The sequence below is a fragment of the Elaeis guineensis genome, chromosome 3, assembly GCF_000442705.2.
Source record: "Elaeis guineensis isolate ETL-2024a chromosome 3, EG11, whole genome shotgun sequence".
Taxonomy (NCBI): domain Eukaryota; kingdom Viridiplantae; phylum Streptophyta; class Magnoliopsida; order Arecales; family Arecaceae; genus Elaeis; species Elaeis guineensis.
Window position 1 is genome coordinate 73407640 of NC_025995.2, and position 22133 is coordinate 73429772.

Sequence of the window (22133 nt, forward strand, 5' to 3'; positions counted from 1 at the left end):
TTTTGATCCCTGTGTTTAGGATGACTCAGGGTTAAACTATCAACCCTGATCAGATCATCCGAATCGTGCTCAACTCAAATAGTCCTGTGACTCCTCACTAGGATTATCCTGATCAAGATTTTGCTAAATTGAAATACGACTGTACACAGCTCCTGAACTGGAGTGGTCAATCCCATCTTGACACACGCATCGACAAGGCAAGTACTTGACTACACCCAGCAGCCTTCCATCACTGAATTAGAAATTCAGGTAGTCCAGTGCCTAAGTGTAGTGAGTTGCTTGCAAGTCACCATGGCGGTCTCAGGTCGGAGGGACAGTTATACCCATATTCCATCGGAGCAAATCTTGATAGTAGAAAAGGCTCCGGAGTCAGTCACATTTAGTGCAGATGTACCCTTACATCTCATCTGTATGCCATACCAGTATCTCCACACTCCTTAGTTAAGAGGACAACTAACCCATATGGCACACAACGACCTATGCTTGATAAACGTTGTTGTCCTTGGTAACAACGTATCATTTGGTCGCGAACAGGTTTAAGGACTAAACGATAAATTCTCCTTTATCGAGTCTAAATAGTTCTAAGGACTTCACTACAACACAGGAGTTCATTAGAAGATGAAATAATTTGTGATGAAAAATATCAAAATAATTTTTATTAATTTATAATTCATATACTAATACAAGAAAGAGCACAACCGTCAACAAGTTGACGATTGGCTTTGGGACACTATTCCCAACAGAAATATGTACCCCCATCGCTTATGATGGCTCTTGGGCACCCAAACCAACTAAAGATATTATGCTAAATGAACTTGATCACACTTTTTGATCATTGGTTCAAGTTACCACAGCCTCACCTATTTAGAGATGTAATCTATGGCCAGTAGAACCCGCTTTGCAGTATTTTTGCTATAGTCTTCTTCCCACTAAAATGTCCCCCACATGATAGAGAGTGGAAAAATGTAAGAATGCTTTAAAACTCACTCTCAGGGACACACCGACGGATCATCTGATCGAGGTAGAATTTAAATAGTTTAAGTTCCTTTCAAAAGTAGTGTTTAACTAGTGAGAAGAATCGATCCTTCTCCTATTTTGATCAATGGGAGGGGATTTGTCCTATGGTCATGTAATTGACAATGTGGGCAAACCACGGAGGTTGGTTAGAGGAGATTTGAAAAAGTTATTCATCAAAAAATTTTTCCTAGATCTCATCGATGCCTTTTATGTGTTCGACTAAAATCCTAAAAATATGATCTGCTACCATATTTTTTAAACCCTTCTTGTCTCTGATTTTTAAATCAAATTCTTGAAGAAGAATGATCCATCTGATCAACCTAGGCTTCGTATCTTTGTTAGAGAGCAAGTGTTTTAATGCTGCATGATCAAAGTAAACCAGGACCTCAAACCCTAAAAGATATGATTAAAATTTATCTAGGATGATCACAACCGCTAGTAACCCCTTTTCAGTGGCAGTGTAATTCAATTAGATATCTGAAAAGATTTTACTAGCATAATAGATTGCATGTGGTTATTAATTCTTTATCTTAGCATTGCACCAATTACAAAATCGGATGCATTACACATAATCTCAAAGGGAAAGGACCAATCAGGGGGCTTAATAATTAGTGAATCATCAAGGCTACGCGAAGTGTATGAAAGGATTTAAGGCAATCGTCATCAAAGACAAAAGGGATTTTCTTGGCAAGCAAATTGCATAAGGGTCCAGAGATTTTGCTAAAATTTTTGATGAATCTTCTATAAAACCCAGCGTGATCGAGAAAGGATCGTATTTGTTTGACTGAAGTTGGAGGTGGGAGTTTTGAGATTACTTTCACTTTAGCTTTATCTACTTCAATTCTCCTTTCAGAAACTATGTGGCCTAGCACAATCCCTTCTCGGACCGTAAAATGACTCTTTTCCCAACTTAGTATTCAATTTGTTTAGATACATCATTTTAGTACTTTAGTCAGGTTATTGAGATAATTCTCGAAAGTGATCTCCAATACTAAAAAATCATCTATGAATACTTCCAAAAATTTATCTATCACGTCTGAGAAAATGATCAGTATGCATCATTGGAATGTAGCAGACGCATTACAAAGCCCAAATGGCATACATCGAAAAGCAAATGTTCCATAGGGGCAAATGAAGGTAGTTTTCTTTTAATCTTCAAGAAATACAAGTATTTGATTATATTCTGAATAACCATCTAAGAAGTAGAAAAAGTGCTGACCCACTAACCATTCTTGGATTTGATCAATAAAGGGTAATGAAAAATGGTCCTTCCTAGTAACATTGTTCAGTTTCCTATAATCTATGCAAACTCGCCAACCAGTTGTAGTACAACTTGGGAGCAGTTCATCTTCTTCATTCTCCATCATTGTAATACTTGATTTCTTAGGTATTACTTGGGTAGGACTGACCCATTTACTATCTCAAATTGGATAGATAATCCCCGCATCTAACTACTTCACTACTTTTTTTACAACCTCCCTTATATTAGGATTAAGTCTCTTCTGCATGTCTCCATAGGGTTTGGCACTTTTCTCATAATAAATATGGTGCATGTAGATGGAGGGGTCAATACCTTTAGATCGATAATCGACCATCCAATGGCCTCTTTGTGCTCTTTGAGCACCCCTACAAGTTGGTCTTTTTGGTCAGTGGTTAGGCCAGATGCAATAATCACTGGGAGGATATCATTGGGTCCGAGAAAAAAATATTTCAGAGTGGTAGGAAGAGGCTTTAGCTCTAGAATAGGTGGTGCTTCTAAGGATGGTACTAAAGGGCTCGATTGAGTTCATAATTGCTCATACTTTATAGTCCAAGGGAGAGTGGTACCAAAATTGGATGGTTCTAGCAAAGCATGTATTCTTCAGTTTATCCATCGATATCAAAATTATCCACTCCAAAATGTCTTAAGCATGCCTATAAAGGATCTGAGTTGAGCAAGGTAGGAGCTTTATCTTCTACAACCACCTCTAAGCATGTTGATCTTGTTATGGTCGTATGTAGGCGGTCTCTGAGATGTGTTGAAAATATTTAACCTCAACCTCTTATTCTCAGAAGATACATCCATAAGCCTGGTCCTACAATTTATACAGGCATAGTGATTGCTAAGAAGGGTCTGCCTAGGATGATTGGTATTTGGCTGGGGTTGCTGCTGGATTTCATATCAAGTACAAGAAAGTCAACAGAAAAGTAGAATTCATCTACTTTCACTAGCACAACTTCCAGCATTCTATAGGATATCTTAATGGATCGGTCTACTAGTTGTAAGGTCATCGTTGTGGATTTTAGCTCTCCAAATCTAAATAAGTCATATGCAGAAATCAGGAGAAGATTGACACATGCATCCAAATCTAATAATGCCTTCTTAATCGTGAGGTCTCCTAAGACACAGGATATAATTGAGGTACCTGGATCCTTAAGTTTGGGTGGGGTAATTTGCTAAAATATTGAGCTGGCCTGCTCAGTCAGGTGGACTTTTCTTGGTATCTATGCCTTAGATTTTTATTTTTGTGTGCATAGATTCTTTAGAAATTTGACATAGGTCGGGACTTATTTAATAACATCAAGAAGGGGTAAGTTTATCTGGACTTGTTTAAACAGTTTCAGTATTTCATTCATTTTTATACCCTTCTTATCAAGAGGCAAAGGGGATTCTAAAGCACTGAGAAATGGAGCCTTAGGTGCAGGTGCTAGGTTAACAAGTTATTCCCTCTTTTTAGATTTCTTCTTTTCTTGTGTAGCTAGCATTGGTTACTCTAGTTGGGTTTTCTCTGGCTGATTTAAGATTTTCCTGCTTCTAAAGGTCATAATCGATTTGCCATGTTCGAAAAAAATTTTAGGACTAGTGGAGCTCTCGCCATGTACTACCTTTTTACATTACTGATGGGCTAACTAGTAATATGCCTTCCTTCCGCTTACTGAAAGCTGTTGCTAGCTGACCTATCTAGATCTCTAGCTTTGCTATTGATTGCATATGGGAGTGAAGGAGTTGGGTGTTCATTTTTAATCCTTTAAGTGCTTGTAGCACCTTTTCTTCGAAAGCTAAGCTATGGATACTCGGGGTGGGTTGAGGAGAGTTCTGGTAGTGTGGATGGGGTGGATTCCTATAAGTCACATCTGCATAACCTGATTTTTGTTGCACCGAGGGAACCACTAGTTGTGGTTTTCATGAGAAATTCGGATGGTTCCTCCATCATGGGTTGTACGTACTAGAATAGGGGTTGCTCGTACTAGAATAGAGATTGTTTCTTGGTCTATGAGTAGTTTGGGCTTGATGGACTTGCTCTTGTACATATTCAAAAAACTATAGTATAGCTGAATACTCACTCACAAAGTCAGTGGGGCTTAAATATAACGCACATATATCTTGCATCTGACTAGATAGAGAAGGAGAATATCCTACACTCAATAATCGATCTAATTTTTATGACAATTCATCTACCTTATGATGGATATCTATGTAATTTCCTACTTCATAGATTCCACCCTTCTTTAGGTTTAACACAGGTTTATTTCTGATAGAGGTAGACATATGATGTAATAAATTTTCACTGAAAGTTTCAAAATTGCCATGCCTCATTCTCACTTTTGAGTATGAATATCTCACCGCATGATGCATTAACCATTTGTCGATGTCTTTCAGATAACCTATCGTAAAAGTATTGGATTAACTGCCACTTTGGTATAGCATGGTGGGGACATTTTCTAATGAGGTCCTTTAACATTTTTCATATTTCATGGAACATTTCTCCATCTAATTGAAAAAAACTAGTTATTGCTTTTTTTATTTTGATTAGGCTTTCCTATGAAAAAATATTTTTTGAGAAACTCCCCTTGGAGCGGGTCCCAGGTTGATATAGTCATGAAATCCAAAGTATGTAGGCAGTATTTAGCTTTGTCTTTAAGTGAGAAAGGGAATAATTTGAACCTAAGGGCATCATCGGAGAAGTTGTAAATCTTGAGAGTTGAGCATATCTCAAGAAATTCATCAAGATATTTATAAAGATCTTCATTACTAAGTCCATAAAATAAGTATAACATTTTGATTATACTGGACTTAATTTCATATTGGGTGGCCTCTATAGGGGGCATTTGAATACAGGAAGAGTAGGTATATGTGGAAGGGATAAAGTACTCCTTCAACTGTCTAGGTAGATCATTCTTTTGATTTTGATCTATGTTTCTACATCTGTTGGCTCTAAAGGTTCGTTTTATTTCTAAATCAAAAGGTTGAATTTTTGGTTGTAACGATCTATAACCAAGCATATACCCTATAATTATACCTTTAGAGGAAACACAGAAAATTTTAATTTTTATAAGATTTTTTTTTTTGAAAATAAGATAAGAATGAAAGAAGTCTAAAGAGAAGAGCCTAAGAGTTCTTAATCTAAGAAGAGAAAAGAGTTATTATTTTTTTTTTTTAGTTTATCAAACACTTACTCAAGCAAACTTCTATCATAAGTTATCCTAGATCTAGATAGCTCCTAACGGTCAAAATCATCTTAGAGCCCTCTAATCAAAAACTAACTAATTAACTAGCCAGATAAGGGTAAGATTGGTGGGAGATTTTTCGTGCTTTCACAATGGATCTAATTAAGTAACCACCTTTTTTTTGGGACGTAATCTTTAAATTCCTTTTCTAGACACCAGTCAACTAGTCAATCCTGATCCGATCCAACTCTTTCGGGTGCCTTGTCCTAATGAGCTCGAACATCTTAGTGGTCAACATCTAATTGATTTTAAATTAGACTTGGGTATGCAAGATGAAGATTGTGGTTTGTGGGCTAAAGAAGGGTGATGAAATTTTCACCTTATCTGATTAATGGGTTAATACCCTTAAAATTAATTATGAAGATAAGATACAACAAATCAAGATATCCAAGCTTCGTGATTAGCACACAGTCAAGACTAAATTAAATTATTTTTTTTAAGATTTTATGATTATGTCTTTAATTTTTTAAATAATTTATGAAGTGTCAGCATAAAATTTTTTATTTTACAGGAATATAAATTTGACTAAGTAAACTGAGTAAGTTAGAAAGCACTATAAACTAAAAATATACTAAGAATAAAAGTAAGCAAATACAGCAAGTATGTTTTTTTTGATTTTTTTTAACTCAAAAGAAACTATGCCATGATCTCCGACAACGGTATCAAAATTTGATCGCTTATCGTGAGGCGGTCAAAAATAAATCATTGACTCTAACTATATAGATAGTGTGAGTCAGGTTCATATCCATCAGGATCATAAACTGAGTTACATTCGAGTATTAGAATTAAAGAAGAGCCAAGATTGATCGATCAACTAAAATAATATTAACAAAAGTAAATTGAATGCTAACAAAAAGGTGGTTCAAGACTTAGAGAGATATCTTGGGATTTCACCTGGTTATTTGACAGATAGTTAATACCCTCCTTCTATGCTATAAATCTATATGCCACCTATCAAGATATAATCTATTTGACGGGAGCACGGCCCGTACCTGTTAGATCACGACCCGTTCTTTTGGAAATAGACTAGTCAAGATGAGATGTATACAAGATAAATAAAAATGAATTATATTTAAAAATAATCTACCTCAAGAGCATGAACCGTATCTGTAAATCATGGCTCATCTCAAGAATATAGATTATTCTAAATATGATTTCAGATAAGAGCCATAAAAAAATAAAAAATTAATAGCAAATCTTTCATTTCATAGAAAAAAGAAGTACAAAAGATAAAACAAGAATAACACTGCTTATTACAAGCACTTCAAAAATTTTCACGATAGAAAAGCTTAGCGAACCATGAAATTTTTGCTCGTTGACATTCTGGGACTAAGGAGACTCTTGAACAGTAGCTGGAAGATAATTGACAGTGACAGAAAGAGAGATAATGGTGCCAGGGAGAGAGGGATTTTGATACGGCAAGAGATAGTGGAGGCATGAAGGGAAAGTGATGTGAGGGTGACTATGGTTTCTAGGTGGAGAAGAATGGTGATGGCATAGAAAAGGATGTTGAACGGTAGACGGTAGTGGCCGGATCGAAGGATTCTCCATTCGGTGTTCCTTGCCTCCTTTTAAACAGGATCCAATCCGCATCTAAAACCTTCAGTTTCTGTGCGTCGTGTTGCTCCTCTAATCCACATCCCAGGCTCATCCACTGCATGAAACCGTTTCTGCATACCAGCTCACCACCGCGTCCACCTCGCATGCTTGCTGCATGGAATCAAACCGCGCCCATGCACTCTCGCATAATCCAGCTCGTCCATGTGCGTCCCCTCTCTGTGCCGCGCACAAAGCCCCCATGCTTTTCTGGTTTTCTACCGTGCTTAATGCTTCGCGCCACGTGCCCATCAGCTCACTTCTTTGCCGCACGCAGGTCTCCAGCTTCACGCCCAAAAACTCAGCTCTCATTGCCATGCACCTGCTTCAAAGCCATTCACGTGCACACCCACTTAAAGCTTTGGTCCACCTGCCGCATTTCCTCTGCATCGTCCACCATGGACCGTATGAAGGTGGACCACGTAAAATCCACTCATGATTTTCAAAGGCTACAGGTTCCTTTTGCGAAGCGTGGACTGTGCCATGTTTTCCTTTAGCCCAACACCGTTCCGAGCCCATTCAAGCCCACGAGCTGTCCACCTTTATATTTTTAATCTCTGGTGTCCACATCTCATGTGCATGATGCATCCTTCATTCATTCACCGTGGGGTCCCGTGCTTAGTTCAAAAAGGCTGCACTTGGGCTAAGCTATTTGATTATTTTTTGTATGTAATAATTCTTATAAAAATATTAAGAAGCATCAAATTCCAACTAATAGAGATTAAATAATGTAGTTTTAGTTGTGCTTGTATCATACTTGATGTATTATCAGAGATGTTCTCAAAATCTATAACGAGAAGATATCAGACACCAACTCCGGAAAGTAGTTAGAGATCATGAAGTCAAAAGTTGACTTGATGCATTCCAACCAAATCTGAATCTTAGTGGATCTAGTAGAAGGTATAGTACCTATTGGATACAAATGGATCTACAAAGGGAAGATAGGTTTGGATGGAAAGATAGAGACTTATAAAGCAAAGCTCATAGCGAAATGTTATAGTCAACGCGAAGGCATTGACTATCAAGAGATTTTTTCGCCTATGGCTATGTTAAAATCTATCTGGACACTACTTGTTATTGCAGTATACCACGATTATGAATCTGATAAATGGATGTAAAAATTATCTTTCTGAATAGATATCTTAAGTAAGATATATATATAGAATAGTCTTTGGATTTCACTTTCAGTGACGAAAGTTACAAAGTATGCAAGTTGCAAAGGTCTATATATAAACTAAAGCAAGCATCTTGGAGTTGGAATACTCATTAAAATAATATGATCAAATTATTTGATTTCATCAGAAATATGGAGGAGCCATATATTTATAAGAAGGTCAGTGGGAGTGCTGTCACATTTCTCATATTGTATGTGAATGATATCCTCCTGATTGGGAATATATTCTCATGCTAACTTCAGTTAAATTATGATTGTCTAAAAAATTCTCCATGAAAGATCTTGAGAAAGCATCTTATGAGGATAAAGGTCTATAGAGATAGATATAAAAGGATGCTAAAACTCTCACAGAAGATGTACATAGAGGAGATGCTGAAGAGGTTCAGCATGGAAAGATCTAAGAGGGGATTGCTAATCTTTGACAGAGAATTCATCTCTCTAGAAAGATGTGTCCAGTACATCTAAAGAGATCCAGCATATGAGCAAGATCCTTTATGCTTCAGCTATACAGAGCCTCATGTATGCCATAGTACGTACATGATCTGATGTAGCCCTTGCTGTGAAGAGTTGAGGATAGCACTAGATAGCTATGTATACGACCTGATATAGCTCTTGTTGGAGGAAAAGAAGAGTTGAGGGTACAAGAATTCACATATTCGGACTGTATATCTGATGTTGATGATAGAGAGTCTACATTAGGATGTGTTTCCTTATGCAATAGAGGTTCGATGAATTGAAAGACTTTCAAATAACCGATTATTATAGATTTACTATGGAAGCTAAGTACATTGGCACTCCTAAGGTTGCTAAAGAAGCCTTCTAGTTCAAGAAGTTTGTTACAGAATTTGGTGTAATATCATCAGATGCTATAACACTGTACAGCGATAACAATGATATCATAGCTCTAGCTAAGGAGCCTAGACCTCACTAGAAGTTCAAATATATAGAGTGATGATTTTACATTATTCGCGACTACCTCGAGAAGAACTATATCGAGGTGCAGAGAGTAGACTCTATGGATAATATGGTAGACCCACTGACTAAACCATTTAGTCAATAGAAGAATATCTTGAGAGGATGGGGCTTAAGTACATAACTGATTGACTTTAGTGCAAGTAGAGATTATAAGATGTTTATCCTAGAATCTAATCAAGCCAACACATGTATTTATTCTAGGATATAATTTTATATTTGATATTTTCATTATTAATGAAAATTAGATTTTTTTATTTCATTCATATAGTGTATGTATCCATTAATCATCCAAAAAATTAATAAGATGATGATACATATTCTCAAAAATTAAAAATTTGAGGTATGTGTCATTGGTGATGAATTTCTAAATACTTTCGATCAATAGATCATCATGGGAATGATGATTGATCTAAAAAGATTGGTGTATGGATAGCTTTTTTTTTGAAAGATAAATGAGTCTCGAGTCTACAGTATAGGAACAATGAAGCGAGAGTGTAGATGGTTGTTAGAGAACAAAGGTACCGAACGTGACCAATATGAGAAGTCACTTAGATATTTACTCACTCATTAGTGACTTACTCGATGTTGCAGTAGTGTGACTAGTCCTTAGATCTATGTTGCCTTGGCTATTCATAATAAAATTGCTGTAGTTTGATTATATATACACTTGGTTCCTCACCATATGGTCCTTGCAATGCATGTTGGTTTTAGTAGATTCATTTATAGGAATAGGGTGTATACCTATGTAGAATCTATCATCTTTGTAGATAAGGAAGATAGTCCTATGTGATTTATGAAATCGAGTTCAGAAGACCTTGGCCAGGAAGTGCAAATAGTGAAAAAGAGTTGCTATAACTTTTACATCAGAAAGTTGAGTCAAATAAATTTGATATATGACAAATGATGGAGTTTGATGAGAAATTCATAACCTCCATCTTGTCAGGACTTGCGATAGAAGGACTGTATGATATGGTTATTATACCTAGAGATTCATGTTGAGAAATGTCCTAAGGTCAATTATCTATCTGTAGACACTGAGCTCTTTGTAATTTATATATGAATTATTAATAAATAAAAATTATTTTGAACAAGTTCATCATAAGTGTGCATCTTCTTTGAATTCTTGTGTTATAATAAATCCTTAGAACTATAATATAATCGATAAAAAGGATTTATCGAATAGTTCTTAAGTGACTCACCTATGAAGCACTTTGTTGTCAAGGACAGCTCACGGAGGATATGACATAAGTATCTCTCTGACCTGAGATCATCATGGTGACTTGCAAGCAACTCACTGTACTTTGATGTCAGACTATCTGTATTTCTAATACATTGATGGAAGGCTATTGGTACAGTCAAGTACTTGTGAAGTCGACGTATGAGTCAAGATAGAATTGACCTATTCAGTTTAAAGAAGTTAATGCATCACTATATCTCAATCTAGTAAAATCTTGGCCAAGATAATCTTTGTGATCTATCAAAGAATTTGAAAAAGATTGAAATACAATATGGATGACTCATTCAGGATTGACAGTGAAATACTAGGTCATCCTGAGCATTAGGATCAAAGGGATGAATTATGTGGTAACCATATGCCGAGGTTCTTGAATATTGCTTTACAATTATTTGATCTATCCGGACGTCAAGTATCATTGCTAGATGGTCACCTTGATTAGTATAAAAAAGATTCCTATACTACCGACTTAGTGTTCGAACCTATGGAGTCACGCACAAAGTCAAAAATGTAGAAAAAAATTGATCCAAAATCTATGTTTAATTTGAAAGTATAAGACTTGATTGAATATATAGATTTACTTAATTGAGAATTAAGTTATAGATCGTACGAAATTAAATACTGACTATGATCAGCTAGCACTATACATGAGGCGTAGGTTTGAATCCGGGGATGAATTTGATCAAACCTATGATTTGAAAAATTATGAGAGTTTGAATTCTAGTCCTAATTATTTTAGATCAGATCTAATTTAATTAGGCTAAATATTGGGTTCTGGCATGCAGCGAAAAATGATTTTTAAAATTTTAAAACAAACAAGTCAATAGCTTTAACATTTAAAACTATCGAGCCGAAACCCAAACTCTAGAATCACCTTGTCGATGTGATCAAAACAAAACAAGCATGCAAAACTGGATAAAATTTTTACTTTCATCAAAAATAAAAATGTGACACATTGGTGATCTCTACAAGACTCCAAAGTAGAAGCCCTCCAATGGTGATCCACACAGAAGTTGGCCAAGGTCCTTCCTAACCGATGCGCCACTGCAGCTTTGTCTTCTCAAGAATATGTCGGCTTCGAACTCAAGGAATGATCATGCCAAAGCCTAGTCACCTCCAAACATGCCATCAAGTCATGCCAAGAAGAACTCTTCAGATGTCTCACAACTTATGATTTGATTTTTGGCTCTAACACATGAAAAATCAAACCCTAGGCATACTAGAAACACTTGCTAATTCTCTCACCACCCTTCTTACAACTTTTGCCATTCAATTTTTTCTTGTTTTTTCTCAGATATTTTTTAGAATTTTTTTACTAATTCACACCTCTTATATCTGGTTTCAACCTAAAATCTAGCATTTGGGCCATATAGGATGTCCCATATAAATGAGGAACCAAGGATGTGAGATGGGACTAAGGGGTGCCAACCTTTGGCGCTCTACTTTCTCATGCGGTGAATAAATTCACCATATGAAATTATGGTGCAAGATAGCATTCACATAGAAGGACTCTCCCTCTTCCGTGTGCCATAAAAATCTTATCTTAAATTGGCATTCAATCACTAGAGTTCTAGTTGAGTAATTAAGCAACGCGTTAAGATAAGAGTCTTCACAAAAAAGGACTCTTCAACTTCACATGCTAAAATGAGTGGGGCGCAATTAATTTTTGGTGGCATCTGATGGCGTAGAGAAGTCCTCCACTTAAAACTATTTCAAGTTAGATAAGAATCCAATCAAGATAGACCTAATCCCATTAGGTCAAAGACAACTGGTCTAGGTTAGCTCAAACACTTTGATCTAAACCAATTTAGGAACTTGGGTTAATACAATATGCTAGCATATCAAATTAACCCTTAAAATTTAGATTAAACTCTAATTAAATCAAATCAAGATCAAATCTCAAAGTATGTGACCCATTGGGTTCCAAATCTAGCCAGTAGTGGACCAAAATTTTTGACATAACCCTAATCCGATCAGATTAGATCATCCGAAGAGTCCCAATCAACTAGGATTCTTTCTAATTGATTTCAAAATTAAACTCTTCTAATTCTAACGAGTCTATAAGTCAAGATTGACTCAGCAATGTGTCATGACTATTTGAAAGATTTAAAATTTTGATGAAAAATTATCAAAATATCCTCAATGGTAAGTCCCGTGTAATTCAATCCTTCAGTCAAACAATATTCCAGATGAGTTGTGGATATAGAAATATGTCAAATCTAATTATTTATCTTTATGTATCTCGATCAGAAGGTGATAAGTCAGTTGATGATAATTAGAAATTTTTTCTAATTGTCATCCTACTTTGGCTAAAGACTTCTAGAATCACCGACCTATGAGATCACATAGGATGTTCGCTCTCCTTATTAAGAGTGACTGATCCCTTATTGATTACTCACAACCTCATACATATTTTATCACATTCAAAACACCCCATACAAGGATCAAAGAATCAAATTAAGAAGTGAACCAAAATATGGATCTATGTACATAAGATATCATGGTGATCTCAGATCAAAGGATCACTTACACAACTCTCATTAGAGAATCATCATTGATGTATAAATAAGACTCCATCTGATGTTCTCTCATAGATCTATTCAGTAACTTATTCTCTAATGAGTACCCATATTCTTGTATTAATATCACCACACAAGTGGTTGTGAGATCAACCATCCTCATTTCTGAGATATAAAGGACATGCCAATCTTACCGATATCATTGATCTCCGACTCAATGAACCAATGACTAAAAATATTTTAGGTCATGGCTATTAAAGATTTAGATCTCACTGACGTGATCTCATCACGGTCCTAAAACCATTATCTGGACCTATGGAGTTCATTATAATCTTAAAAATAATAAGATGCAGCATATAATGAATCAAAAATATCTATTTTATTAATAAATTAATATCAATTACATGAGTCTAGAAGATAAATTATAAAAAATATCCTATCGCATTCCTTATGCGATTGGCTTATAGGGCATTATTCTTTCAATCTTCTAATTGCACTAAAGTCAATCGCCCCTATACTTGATACCCATGCTATTAAGGTAGCGATCAAACTACTGCAATGACAAGGCCTTAGTGAATGAGTATGCTATATTATTCTTGGTGTCAACTCGCTCCACGATTACATCACATCTTTCGACTATCTCCTGAATGAGGTAGAACTATCTTAGGATGTGCTTGATTTATAATGAGATCTTGTTTTTGGCTTAAATAACTGTCCTAGTATTATCACAATAAAGGGCACTAGTTGTTCAACCCTAAAACCACACCTAATTCTGTGATAAATTTTTTCATCCAGACGTCCTCTTTAGCAGCCTTATTAGTAGCAATATACTCAGCCTCAGTGATCGAGTCAGCAATAGTTTACTGTTTGAAATTTTCAACTTACTGCACCACCATATAGAGTGAACACATACCCAGATATAGATTTACTACCATCTGGATCAGATTGAAAACTAGAATCAGTATAACCTTTCAGTTTCAAATTAAATCTACCATATATTAGAAAAATATCTCTATTTTTTTCAAGTATTTGAGTATATTTTTCACAACTTTTCAATGATCTTCTCTGGGATCATCCTGAAAATCTGCTTACAATACCCAAAGTATAAGCCACATCAGGCTTGGTACATAACATAGCATACATAATTGATCCTACAGTCGAAGCATAAAGAATAGAACTCATTCTATTTTCTCTTCAGGTATCTTAGGAACATCTTCTTAGAGAGTTGTATGCCATGACCTATAGGCAAGTAACCTCTTTTACTTTCCTCCATGTTGAACCTCTTCAACACAAGGTCAATGTACCTAGACTGGGACAAGCTTAGCATCCTTTTTGATCTATCCCTATAGATCTTTATACCTAGTATATAGGATGCCTCATTCAAATCTTTCATGAAAATCTTTGTGATAGTCATGTCTTGACCGATTGCAACATCAAATATTATTTTCAATGAGCAGTATGTCGTCCACATACAAGATCAAGAAGATAATAGCACTCTCACTAGTCTTTTTATATACACAAGATTCATCCATATTTTTGATGAAGCCAAATGATTTGACTATCTCATCAAAATGGATGTTCCAGCTCCTCGATGCTTGTTTTAATCCATAAATAGATCTATTCAGCTTGCATACCTGATTTGCTCTCCCACTAAAGATAAATCTCTCTAGCTGAGTCATATAGACTTCTTCCTCAAAATTTTATTAAGAAAGTAGTCTTGACAACCATCTATCAAATTTCATAGTCATTGTATGTTATAATAGCAAGCATTATCCGAATAGACTTGAGCATGGCTATCAGCGAAAAGGTTTCTTCATAATCAATACCTTATTTTTGTTTGAAACCTTTTGCCACTAGTCTGGCCTTATAGGTCTTTACTTGGTCATCTGCTCCAATCTTCTTTTTGAAGACCCATTTGCAGCCTATTGGAGTCACACCCTCAGGCGCATCAACCAAAGTCCAAACTTGGTTGGTATACATGGAGTCCATTTCAGATTTCATGGCATTGAGCCATTTGTCAAAGACACTACTCATGACAGCTTTCGAATAGGTCGTGAGATCATCATTCTCAATAATGTGAGATGTATTATCATTCTCAATGACAAATCCATATCTGAGTGGTACGTTATACACTTTACTTGACCTTCAGAGAGAAGGTGTGTGAAGTGACTGTGGGCACATCTGGTTGAGAACTATTTTATGAATCCTGGATGGATTGTAGGTTTTAAACTTTCATAAGTTCAACAGACCTTCCACTGCCTCCTTCTTGGATAAACTCTTTCTTCAAAAAAATAGTATGCCTACCAATAAATACTTTTTGTTGAGTAGGGTTATAGAAGTAGTATCCTATACTCTCCTTAGGATAATCTACAAATCTGTATTTTTTTATCTAGCATCCAGCTTATGTCTATCAATATTTTTCACATAAGTCGGGCAACCCCAAATCTTAAGATGCTTAAAATTAAATTTTTTTCTTTTCATGTTTTATATGGAGTGTTAGAAACAGATTTAGAAGGCACTTTATTTAGGATATATGTTGCGGCCTCAAGAGCATATCCCTAGAAGGATTCGGAAGATCCGTGAAACATATCATGACCACATCATATCTAATAAGGTACGATTTTTATTTTCATAATTTTATTTAATTATGAAGTATAAGGAGGTATCCACTGAGAGAGTATTCCATTTTATTTCAAGTAATCGAAAAACTCATTGAACAAGTATTCTCCTCCTCGATCAGATCGAAGAGCTTTAATACTTTTACCAGTTTGTTTCTCAACCATTCTTTAATACTCTTTAAATTTAAGATTTTAAATTTATATTTTATTAAATACACATATCCAAATCTAGATCTATCATCAATAAACGTGATAAAGAGTATCCATCTCTGGCTTGAGTCAACATTGGACCATAAACATCAGTATGTACAAGGTCCAATATGTCACTTATCCTTTCTCTATATCCAATAAATAGAGTTTTGATCATTTTTTCTATGAGACAAGATTTACAAGTTTCATATAATTTATAATCATAAGATCAAAGAAATTATCTTTGTATAACTTGTTAATTCTCGACTCATTTATATGATCAAATCGATAGTGCTAGAGGTATATGACATTCACATCCTCTCTCTTTTTTTTCTTCATATTATCAATATGAAATACTTTATCATTAAGTGAAAAAAATAAAAGACCATTATCAACAAAAGTACTTCCATAATATTCATTAGAAAAATATATAGAACAACCATTATTCTTTACTTTTATTTCAAAACTTTGTTCTAATAATAATGGTATAGAAATAATATTTCTAACGATATTAAGGATATAATAACAGGTCTTGAGTTCTAAAATTTTATTCGAAGACAACTTCAAAATCTTGGTTCCTACGGCTTCGACCTGAATGAATTCTCTACTAGCATCGAATAACTCGAAATCACCTTTATTCAGACTCTTTATTTTTTGTAGACCCTGCAATGATTTGCAAAAGGTCAGACAGTATCTAATACCCAAGAATCTAAAAATGAAGTACTTAATGATAAGTTAGTTTGTATCATATACAAACCTTTGGCAATATTTATCGATTTCATGGTTGCAATGTAATCCTTGCAATTCCTCTTCCAGTGGTCCTCCTTGCCATAGTGATAGCAAGTATCTTTGGCGAAGACCTTCTTCACCTTCTCTTGAAGATGCCAGCCTTATGATTCATCTTTTTCTTAAAACCCTTCTTCGTCTTCTTCTTGTTGATCTTATCAATAAGAAGTACTGAAGCTTTTTCATCCTTGAAATGATTCTCTGTTGTTTTCAACATATTCTACAGCTCTGGTAGGCTGATGTTCAGTTTGTTCATATGATAATTTATAATAAACTGAGAAAAAAAATCAGGGAGAGATTGTAAGATCAAATCTTGACTTAGTTCACCATCTATGACAAAGTCCAACTGTCCCAGACGAGTGATCAAATCAATCATCTTTAGAACATGCATTTGAACAGAGGTACCTTCAGTCATGTGGGACAGAACAATTGCTTTGATATCTCATATCGAGCAGTTCGACTTTGTTCCCCATATAACTCCTTAAGATTAAGGAGTATAGAGGAAACATCCATGTCCTCATGCTGCCTCTGAAGCTCGTTGCTCATGGAGGCAAACATGATGCATTTGACAGTCACACTGCCATCTTTCCACATCTTGTATGTGGCCCTTTCCTTCTCAGAAGTATTTTTTCTAAGTGAATCTGGTGCAAGTGTATTCAAAATGTAGGAGACTTTCTCTTGATTGAGAATAATTCTCAAGTTTCTTAACCAGTCCACGTAGTTAGGTCCGATCAATTTGTTTGCATCTAGTATACCTCTAAGTGACAGTGAGGATGACATATGTATAGTTAATCTACAATAATAAGAACATAATAGAATTTTTATCTATTTCTGTCTCTCACTATTTTATCGAACTTCATAGCCCTCAAGTATGAAAATCAAGAAACATACTAATATTTTTTAGTAGGATTGAGATCTCTATTCCTCACAAACATCTTGTGGATAGCACAACAAGTATTCATGAGTTCAAGAGTAGGTAACTCTTTACCAATTGTACCTCTACAATTCTTAATATTTTTTTCTCTGACCTCCAGATCACATATAACCTTGTGGATAGCATAACAAACTATAGTGTTCTAGTTAAGTTGACCCTTCAATCTCATATGGTCATACTTAAACAATGCTGCCTTTGTGGATAGCACAACAAAGCAACACTATTCAAAATATGCCATAAGCATCAAAATACACTTGATCAATATCATATCAATTTCTATAGTAAGTCTTGCGGATAGCACAACAAGCTCACTAAGATCTTAACATACTCTATTAATCAAGTTTTAAGGAAGATCTTGGTAATGTCTACATCACTAAACAATCTAAGTCTAAAATTCAATAAGACCAAATTATCCAGGTCAGTAGGTGGGAGGCTCTCCGTAGCTTTTCTTAGACACCAACAAAGTTGGTTAGGTCAGCGTACGGATCTAATTAAAAAACCATCTTTCACATTTTTTTCGACACCAATTAGTCAAAAGAATTAGACTTTTGATTTGAAAGTGAATTTCGATATTACAACTTAATATAATTTTTAAGAGAAACTTTGAACCGATCTCGACACATCCTAGCTACGACTACATAAAATATACTTTATATATTATGCAATTCAGCATGTAATCATAAATCACAATAGCAATCATATAATTATGCCAAAAATCATATAAGGATGCAATTCAAGTCATAACATATGACAAGCAAAATAAAATAATAAAGCAACCCCTAATCATATTAGGCATGCAAAACACCCTTAACCATGTATCGATTTAAGCATCACACTACTATGATAATATAAATTTAAAATTATCATAAATTTATAATTTTAATAATTAAAATTTAAAATCATGATACATATAAAATCAAAAATAATTTTTTATTTTAAAAATTGATGCTAAAAATCGAAGCAATATTATTGATAATATATGAACAAGAATAATTCTATACTACTACTTTGCACTTGTTTGATCGAATCAAACAAGGGTGGCTCTAATACCACTGTTGAATTCTGACCATATAGCAAAAAATGATTTTTAAAATTTTAAAACCAAACAAGTCAATAGCTTTAACATTTAAAACTATCAAACCAAAACTCAAACCCTAAAATCACCTTGCCGATGTCGATCAAAACAAAACAAGCATGCAAAAAGGGACAAAATTTTTACTTTCACCAAAAATGATAATGTGGCACATTAGTGATCTTCACAAAACTCTAAAGTAGAATCCTTCTCATGGTGATCCACACGAAAGTTGGCCAAGGTCCTTCCTAACCGGTGCGCCACCGCAGTCTTATCTTCTCAAGAACACTACCGACTTCGAATGTAAGGAACAATCACATCAAAGCCCAGTCACCTCCAAACTTGCCACCAGGATATGCCAAGAAGATACTCTTCAGATGTCTCACAATCTAAGATTTGATTTTTGGCTCTAACACATGAAAAAATCAAACCCTAGGGCACACTAGAAATACTTGCTAATTCTCTCACTACCCTTCTTACAACATTTGCCACTCAATTTTTCCTTGTCTTTTTCTCAAATTTTTTTTAAAATTTTTTTACTGATTCATACACCTCTTATCTCTGGTTTCAACTCAAAATCCTAGTACTTGGGCCATATGAGATATCCCATATAAATAAGGAACCAAGATATGTGAGATGGGATCAAGGGGTGCTAACCGTTGGCGCTCCACTTTCTCACACAGTGAATAAATTCACCATATAGAATTATGGTGCAAGAGAGTATTCACACAGAAGGAATCTCCTTATTCTATGTGTCATAAAAATCTCATCTTAAATTGGCATTAAATCACTAGAGTTCTGATTGAGTAATTAAGGCAATGCATTAAGATAAGAGTCTTTCGGAAGAAGGACTCTTCATCTTCACATGCTAAAATGAGTAGGACGGCAATTAATTTTTGGTATGGCATATGGTGGGCACAGAGGAGTCCTTCTCCACTTAAAATATTTCAAGTTGGATAAGAATCCAATCAAGATAGATCCAATCCCATTAGGTCAAAGACAACTGGTCTAGGTTAGCTCAAACACTTTGATCTAAATCAATTTAGGAACTTGGGTTAATACAATGTGCTAGCATATGAAATTAACCCTTAAAATTTATATTAAACTTTAATTAAATTAGATGAAGACTAAATCTCAAAGTGTGTGACCCATTGAATTTCAAATCTAACCAGCAGTGGATTAAGACTTTTGACATAACCCTAATCCGATCAGATTAGGTCACCCGAAGAGTCCTAATCAACTAGGACTCTTTCTAATTGATTTCAGAATTAATTTTTTTTAATTTTGATGAGTCTACAAGTCTAGATTGATGTCTAACAATATATAATGACTATCCAAAAGATTTAAAATTTTGATAAAAAATTATCAAAATACTCTTCAGTGGTAAGTTACCATGTAATTCAATCCTCTAGTCAAATAATATCCCAAATGAGTTGTGGGTATGAAAATATGTCAAACTTAATCACTTATTTTTATGTATCTTAATCAGAAGATAATAAGTTAGTTGATGATATATTAAAAAATTTTTTCTAATTATCATCTTGCTTTGGCCAAAGACTTTCAGAATCACCGACCTATAAGATCACATAGGATGTTCGCTCTCTTTATTAGGAGTGATTGATCCCTTATTGATCACTCACAACCTCTATGCATATTTCATCACACCCAGAACACCCCATACAAGGATCAAAGAATCAAGTTAGAAAATGAACCAAAATATGGATCCATATATATAAGGTACCATGGTAACTCAAATCAATGGATCACTTACACAACTCTCACTAGAGAATCATCAATTGACATATAAATAAGACTCCATCTGATGTTCTCTCGTAGGTCTATTTAGTGAATTTATTCTCTAATGAGCATCCGTATCTTTATATTAGTATCACCACACAAGTGGTTGTGAGATCAACCACCCTCATTTCTGAGCATACATAGGATATGCCAGTTTTATCGATATCATTGATCCCGACTCAATAAACCAACGACTAAGAATATTTTAGGTTATGGCTATCAAAGATTTAAGTCTCACTGGCATGATCTCATCATGATTCTAAAATCATTGTCCGGACCTATGGGGTTCATTATAATCTTAAAAATAATAAGATGCAACATATAATAAATCAAAAATATCTATTTTATTAATAAATTATTATCAATTATATGAATCTAGAAGATAAATTACAGAAAATACCCTATCGCATCCCTTATACAATTGGCTTGTAGAGCATTATTCTTTCACTTAATTTTATTGAGACTAAATTAGATTAATTATCCAAGTTAGACTTGGACCTAAATCCTAATTAGATTAGGATTAGCAACCTTTTCGAATTTGATTCGAATCAGATTTGAATTGAATCCAAATTTAAACCAAATTAGATTTGATACACTTCATCATATTTTTATGCATTCTCTCACCAATATGGCCAACCAAGATGGAGGAGAGGGCACAAGAAATCATCCCTTTCCCTTGGGCATGTGGCATGGTGAAGGGAGGCACAAGTTGGCACCTTGTGCCTCTCCTACTTCCATTAGAAAATCTTATAGTTTAGGAAGTTTGGATTTGATTCAAATTTAGAGGGTCCTATTCCTAACCCATGAAGGTATTTAATTTGATCTAGGATCTCTTATCTATTTAAGGAGAGATTTGGAGAAGGAGAAAATCAATCTAGGCATGAGCAAGGGCTTGGGTGTGGAGACTTCCTCCCTTAGGCATCCCCTCTTCTCCTGGGCATCTCTCTCCTCTTAGCATCCTCCCTCCTCTTGTGGTGTAGTATGTGGGCTCCTTCTTAGGCTTTAAGATCTGATCTCAAAGCCCTTCTCTCCTTTCTTCCTGAAGAGATCTTCATTCCTCCTTCCTATGTTGGTTGGCGTGCAAGCGAAGTAGAGGGTCTGGACATCCGGATCTTACGAAGCAACAACCTTCAAAAATTTTTCAACCTTGATTAAGTTCTCTGCTACAAATCAAGGAGAGATTTCATAAACATTATAAAAATTTTAATTAATAATTTATTTAATTTTTTTTCTGGCATCCGATGTGATCGGATAATTTTTTCTTCAACCGATATCTGAGCCAGGTTGTATGTCGTGATCGCATAGTCTAATTTTTAAATTTTTTAAATTTTTTAATCTAGTTTTGAATCAAAATTTTTAATATAATTAAATTTTATTTTGATTTGATATTCTTTGTATTTTTTTGATCTGATTTTGACTAGATTATCAAATCAAAATCAGCCCCTAAAAATGATTTGTTAAAAATCTATTTTAGTAGAATTTTGTGTAGATTTTTATTCTGATTTAAAACCTAATTATGTATAGATTTAAAACTATTTTAATAAATTTTTTAGATATATTTTAATTAAAAAATTGATGTTTAAATCAGGCTTAGATCTGAATCTATTTGATAGAATTTTAGATCTGATTTGAGCAAAGTATCTGCATATATTTGATCATATCTCAAATCAAAATTTTTCTATATAATCATACATATATTTTGAATAATTTTTTTTAATTTTTTAGATCTAAAAT

The 22133-nt window shown here is 34.7% G+C and overlaps 1 non-coding gene across 1 annotated transcript; it reads left to right on the plus strand.

Annotated features, from left to right (window-relative positions):
• The first annotated feature begins 4698 nt into the window (after nt 1-4698).
• Nucleotides 4699-4805, plus strand: LOC114912963 (small nucleolar RNA R71). The gene has a single exon (XR_003799005.1). It is a non-coding gene; the product is annotated as a small nucleolar RNA R71 (small nucleolar RNA).
• The last annotated feature ends 17328 nt before the right edge of the window (nt 4806-22133 follow it).